This window comes from Mytilus edulis, chromosome 9 (assembly GCF_963676685.1).
Source record: "Mytilus edulis chromosome 9, xbMytEdul2.2, whole genome shotgun sequence".
Lineage (NCBI taxonomy): Eukaryota > Metazoa > Mollusca > Bivalvia > Mytilida > Mytilidae > Mytilus > Mytilus edulis.
In genome coordinates this window covers 69,272,683-69,280,476 of record NC_092352.1, presented here as the reverse complement: position 1 = coordinate 69,280,476, position 7,794 = coordinate 69,272,683, and positions in this window count along the sequence as shown.

The window sequence follows — 7,794 nt, the reverse complement described above, 5'->3', positions numbered from 1 at the left end:
TAATAACAATCAATTTTACACCTCATAAGAAATTTATTAACGTTCCTAATAACATGGAATATCTAACATTTAAACTGAAAAATTCATGAAAAAGTGACATTTGGTAAATTAATGTTCGTAATTATTGTAAAACATTACAAATGAATGCAGAATTCTAATGAGAAACTACGGATCTTTTTAACGCATCATTTTTTATTATTTTAATTGTTTTTTTCTTTTTTAAACATTTTAATTTTTATACAACTTCTACAAACTTTCATTTGACCTTTTAATATCAACTTGCAAACAACTTGTAGAATTTACATGGGACCGTACTTTATCTGGAGCCCATCTCAGTCCATAAAAAAATCAGATTTATTTTATAGATGGTATCATGATTAAATTAAAATTTCAGAAAGAGAAAAATATTTCTAAATAAATTCCAGTAAGAAACCATCAATGCAAAAGTGATAATAATTGTAAGTCTCGGGGATTCACTGTCGTCCAATATGGAATTTACTGACCCCATATATATCGTTTTTTTGTCACTAGCACACTATGTAACTAAAACGATTGTAGAACACCGTGGATATAATAAAGTTCAACTATGACAAAGTTAATAACCAAATTACATGACGCTAATTCCTTTGAAAACTGCTGATACGCTGATGCACGAGAAAAATACGGTTTAACTCTCACAAAATATGTGAAGCGTAAACACATTCAGAGTCATAAATGGAAAACATTTAGTTGATCAGATTAAACTTTGTAAATGCATATGCAATGAAATATGAAACTTCTGTGTGCTTCATTCAGATAACTTAATAGTAACGAGAGAAATTTATATATTACTGAAAAATTATTACACCAGGGTTTTCAATATATCAAACTTGTCAAAACATTTACTAAATTTTATCATCTGTATAAGAACATATTCGGATGTGTCTATTTTTGTCTTGCATTTTGTCGGGTTATGTAATGTATTTCGGTTGTTTCATGTAGTTAGTTAATACTTCAGTTCAGCATGTATATCTCTTGTATAGTCATCTTATAAAATTTAATGTTTGCCAAAAGTATAAATTATTCTAAATAATAGGGATTTTCTGGTACCTAACAAAAAACCCTGGCCGTTTTTGCCACAACTTTTTTGAACTTTTGGTTCTCGATGCTGTTCAACTTTGTACTTGTTTCGGCTTTCAAACTTTTGTATCTGGGCTTCACTAATAAGTCTTGTGTGGACAAAATGCACTTCTGGCGTATTCAAATTTTAAACTTGTTGCCTTTTGTTAGCTATTATTTGTGTGTTTCTTAATCAATTGTGTTCTCCTATTTGTTTATATTGTAGTCCTGTAATGTTGTGTTGTCATTTTAATGTTATATTTCACATGGCTATAAAAGAGAGAGGTTTGGAATGCCACAAAACCAGGTTCAACCCACCATTTATTCCTTTAAAAATGTCATGTACCAAGTCAAGAATATGGACATAGTTATATTATAGTTCGTTTCTGTGTGTGTTAGATTTTAAAGTTGTGTTTCCGTTGTGTCGTTTGTTTTCTCTTTTTTTTACTGTGTATTCACATTACTATAAGACGTGTCACGGTACTTATCTATCCCAAATTCATGTATCTGATTTTCATGTTATATTTGTTATTCTCATAGGATTTTGTCTTATGCTTAGTCCGTTTCTTTGTGTGTTACATTTTAATGTTATTTCGTTGTTCTCCTCTTATATTTAATGCGTTTCCCTCAGTTTTAGTTTGTTACTCCGATTTTTTTTGATTTTTTTCATGGATTTATGAGTTTTGAACAGCGGTATACTACTGTTGCCTTTATGTACATGTTATGATGGTATGATACTAAACCCCTAAAGGGAAGGATTTTGCCTGAAATTCATATGATGAAGACATAATCTTTCAATCACTTTAAATGAAGTCTGAAGCTGGCATGTCAGGTAACTGCTAGTAGTCTGTTGTTATTTATGTATTATTGCATTTTGTTTATTTTCTTTGGTTACATCTTCTGACATCAGACTCGGACTTCTCTTGAACTGAATTTTAATGTGCGTATTGTTATGCTTTTACTTTTCTACATTGGCTAGAGTTATAGGGGAGGGCTGAGGTCTCATAAACAAGTTTAACCCCGCCGCATTGTTGCACCTGTCCCAAGTCAGGAGCCTCTGGCATTTTTTAGTCTTGTATCATTTTTAATTTAAGTTTCTTGTAAACAATTTGGAGTTTAGTATGACGTTCATTATCACTGAACTAGAATATACATTTGTTTAGAGGCCAGCATTTCATGAATGAACATTTCAATCATTAGTCTTTGTTTCATTTAAATTTCTAAATAATACTTTTTTCCGCGCAGTGTATTACAGCCCCTCCCAAAATACTCACAAATATATTTGATTCGTATATGAAAATATAATACAATACAATTACGTGAAAAACGTTGATGAAGCAAAACTATTCTCTAATGGAAGATATAAGATCTGTGTAAAATCAAATGGCATAGTATCGCTAAACGAATATAAATGAAGGTATATTAAATTTTATATCATTAAAATAAAAATATACCTATAGGAGTTATGAATATATTGCAATAATTTCGAAATTTACAGAGTATATTAAAACATTTGAAAAAAGGCTTTTCTAAAGACTAAAATGTGTTTTCTTTGAATACTTGGAATTCTTAGACAAAAACATCTTTAAAAAAAAATGATAATCAAATATGACTATCCGCCCAAAATTGGCATTATAATATAAGGGGTCAAATTATTCAAAGTTATCTGGATCACTCTCGTATAGTGTTTTTTTTTTTATCATATCGTAATCACCTTATGAATGGTCTCACATAATGTCCAAGTAAATAATAATGCTAACAAAAATGCCACTACATTGAGCCTAGTGAATAACTATGAAAAGTAGTTAATGTTTCACCACTTTCCGAATTACCTTTTGTGTGTTTGATAAAGTGTCAATGCATAGTAAATGAGTCTCTGTTTATTCTGTTGGTACGGAACTGATAAATATGAATTCAGAAAATAATGATATCTGGCTGTAAATAACCCAACTAATTATGAAATAATGTTTTATTACAATGACGGAGATTAATACATTGTACAATTAATTTTACGTAATAATAATAGAAAAAACAAAACGTTCCAAACATTAAAGAACATTTATCATTAACACTGCAATATTCATGAAAAAGTGACATTTCGTAAATTGATTTTCGTGATAATTTTCAAATATTTCAATTAAGTGTTTTAACGAGAAACTAGGGAATATTCGAACGTCTCATTTGCCTTTTATATATATTCATTACGTGGGATAGTCCTTTATCTGGAGTATCTCTGTTAAAGTTCATTAGAAAAAAGTATAAACCATAGTCAATTAAATGTAGTTTCATTGTGATATCATGATTATCTCATTTCAGAAAGAGAAAGAGATTTCTTAATTACTTTCAGTAAGGAATTTTAAATTCAAGAGTGAGGATAAACAAACATTGTTAGTAAGCAGGGCTCCGCTCTCACTCAATACGGAATTTACTGATCCTATATATATCTTATTACGTCACTAGCACACTATGTAACTAAAATCTCTGTTTTGCAAGGTTTTATTATTTTATTTTTTTTATTTTTTGAAAACAAATGTCTTGTATTGTTCATTATAAAAACACACATGAAAATATGTGAAAATGAGCTAAATTCTGTAAAAGTTGTGCATGACTATGTGAGTACTCAATTTTATGGTTAATTTAGGATACACGTAATAAAGGGTGTTAATTGCGAAAATGAATTGACGTTTTTTAAGGCAGGAATATTAACCTGAGAAATTAAGTTGATTTGCAATTGTCGTTTGATATGTTATTTTGCAGACTTTGTCCAATTCTCAATTTTGACTAAGTGTCGATTTGAATGGCATTTTATGTATAGATATATCCTCAGTTTTTGATTTTTATCTTGGTTTGTAATTTCTTAATGAATTGATGAGATTTGAATATAGGTTTACTGATGTTCACCCGAATATAAAATAAGAACAATGTGTCAGTAAGTTTTGACACACGGAGTGAACGATGTTATTTAGATTGTTACTTTACACATATTCTTTTGTTATCCAGTAAAGACAAATATTGTCAATGCTTGTGAATGAACATGACAGTTTACAAAACTAATTTCTGCAAGAAATACGTGCGTTGTTGTATGTGATTATCGATTTATAAAAAAACAACGCCCTCATTACTTTTTTATCTGTTTTATATCGAATTTAATAATGTCTTATAGACAAACAAATTCACACTTATTCAATTATATAATTACACCTTGCTTAAATATGTAATGCAATAAGAGGTTTTGACTCATTGTTACGTCCATTTATTCCATATGATACCATTGCCGGAATTTGAGTGGTTTCCTCCTAAATATTCCCCATTCAAATTAGAACCATGACAACAATTGTACCAACACGCCTCTCTAAACACTTTAGCGCAGCTGTCATTATCCTTGTCTTTAGTAAAATAATAAGAGGTTTGAACTCATTGTTACGTCCCTTTATTCCATATGATACTATTGTCATAATTTGAGTGGTTTCCTCCTAAATATTCCCCATTCAAATTAGAACCATGACAACAATACTTATTGTACCACCATGCCCCTCTAAACACTTTAGCGCAGCTGTCATTATCCTTGTCTTTAGTAAAAAAAAAAACATCATGCCGTTTTAGAAAATAAATGAAGATTGAATTACATATAAATACCCTGTTCGGTGTGAGCCAATGCTCCATGTTGAAGGCCGTACCTTGACCTATAATGGTTTACTTTTATAAATTGGGTTTTTTTTTTGGATGGAGAGTTGTCTCATTAGCACTCATACCACATCTTTCTATATCTAAAATGAGAAACACATTGATAAAACCTGGCTAATTGTAACTTATTTTTTTCATTCGTTAAGAAAAAAAATATATTGAAAATAAGTAAGTTCAAGATTGCATTTAATTTAATTCCATATAAAACGAGTTGATCATACATCATTTCGTTCATTTATTTACACAATTGTTTATTGAAAATAAGTAACATAAATGATACTAAATTCACTGCACCAGCTCGTGAGTGTTTCTACAGTTAGTGTCTCTTAAATTCAAACGTTGGAGAACCGCTCAAATAAATAAACGAACCTTATTTATAGACAACATGGGCCAAATATCACCGATCGACAGGAGGGAGATATATTCCTTAAATCAATAAAGATTTTCGAAAAGTTATGTAATCAAATTTCAATCATACAATATTCGGAATTTCATAGTACTGAATTCATGACTATATTCAAACGCAGAACTGTCAATCTAGATATAATGATATGGGGAAAATCTTACTACACCAGAAATGCGTTTCAACGATTGATGTTTATATATATAATATTCGGGATTTTTGCACCTGAAAATTGCAATTATTAAAGAATAATGACCCGAAAAAAGGTATATTCTGTTTTGAATATTTTAACAAATTTTTAACTAAAAATCAAGAAATTCAAGGTGTATGATAAGCTAGTAATTTCCAGAAGAGGTCATAATATTAATAAAATTATTTCCTGTGGAAAAAAAAGAGTAAAATAGGAATTATTTCTAAGAACACAAATCGATTTCACAATAACTGTACCAAGTAAGAAATCTAACAAATATTTTTCTCTCCTTTTATTGTGTTTGAACTTTATCATGCCATTTTATAAGGAACTTCGGATTTTCCTATGTTTTCAGTTTTTTTTTCCTTCATCCTTATATAATATAGACGTTTGAAAACAAAACATCACATTACAGCACAAAAAATACACAGATACAAAGATTTCGCTTTCTTGGTTGAGTTTTTTATATGAAAAAGGAAACATGTTTAATTTGTGTTTTAATTTTTAAATCGTATAAATAATGACAACAGTAGTATACCGCTGCACAAAATACCAAAATGATGTAGATGTTATCTACTATTGGTCTTCCTACAACCTTCACCATTGAGCAAACCCCATACTATATAGCAAACTTTAAACAATAATAAAAGCCAATAGCATGAACAAATGCTTAAAACAAATAAATGAGAAAACCCATGTCTGATTTAGGCTTAAACAATACACTCAGAAATAATTATGGCAGACAGCAATCAATAAAAATAAAATGGAGAATGGAAATGGAGAATGGAAATGGAGAATATGTCGACGAGACAACAACCCGACCAAATGACTGCTACTATATTACAGGATCCCGACTTTGCAAAAAATAACAGTCTTGGGACCGAAATTTCACAGTCCCTTGACTGTTATGTTTAGCATATACCCCTTCATAACATGATATATCTGTTGATTAACCACTGGACATTGATAACTCACATCAACAATTTTATTACTCATAAAAGAATTAAATCTTAAAAATCGTTCAATTTTACACTGCACATTTAAATTTGGTGGTATGCTAAAACATTAAGAAAAGTTGACTGACAAAGCCAGTTGTTAAGGGGAATGTGATGATTCTTTGTTATTACATGATATATAATTCAGATATTTATATTTATAAATAAGAAGTTGCAGTATGAGTGCCAATTAGACTACTCTCCATCAAAGTCACAATAAGTTAAAAGGAAACCCCTATAGGTTAAAGTATGACCTTTAACACGGATCCTTGGCTCACACCAAAAAACAAATTATAAAAGGCCCCAAATGACACAGGAAAACAGTGATATAATCTATTAAAAAAGAGAAACATAAAACTGATAAAAAAAACATTTCTTTATGTGCATTATACATATATATCGCCTTGCCGACCAGTACATCATAGTTATGTAATAGTATAACAGTACGAATACTGGTATTGTTTTATAGGAATGGCTATCATAACACTTTTTCATTGATTTTAAATGCATGAATCAATCGAATGTCTTGTACAATGTACAGTGTATGTTGGCGTTTGTTTTTGTTGCACTTCAGTGTTTTTGTTGCACTTCAGTGTTGTGTTTGTTCCGTTGTATTCCTCTTATAGTTGGTGTGTTTTCCTCGGATTTTGTTTTTGAACTGGGATTGTTTTTACTTAATCGTTTATGCCTTTAAAACAACAGTATACTACTGTTGCCTTGAAATGACTATAAGTTTTACCCTTTTTTGTTTTATCAGCTTTTCAACTTTTTGGGGTTTTCAAATATTTGGAAAAGACTTTCACTGAAGTGACAATAAATGTTGAAATACTCGTTTAATGAAAATACTCGTCCAATGAAAATACTCGTCTGATGAAAATACTCGTCTGATGAAAATACTTGTTTGGTGAAAATACTCGTCTGATCAAAATACTCGTCTGATGAAAATACTTGTCTGATGAAAATACTCGTCTGATCAAAATACTCGTCTGATGAAAATACTTGTCTGATGAAAATACTCGTCTGATGAAAAAACTCGTCTGATGAAAATACTCGTCTGATGAAAAAACTCGTCTGATGAAAATAGTTGTCTGATGAAAATACGCGTCTGATGAAAAAACTCGTCTGATTAAAATACTTGTCTGATGAAAATACTCGTCTGATGAAAATACTTGTCTGATGAAAATACTCGTCTGATGAAAATACTCGTCTGATGAAAATACTTGTCTGATGAAAATACTCGTCTGATGAAAATACTCGTCTGGTTAAGTAAGTATGGAAACTTTTGTGTAACAAAAAAGTAACAGTTATTGTATGTCGCCTGTATACTTGTCTTGAGTATCAATGATGAGTCTCATGTTGACGAAACGTGCCTCTGGCATATAACATTATAAGCCTGGTACCTTTGATAACTAGTTAAAGAATCG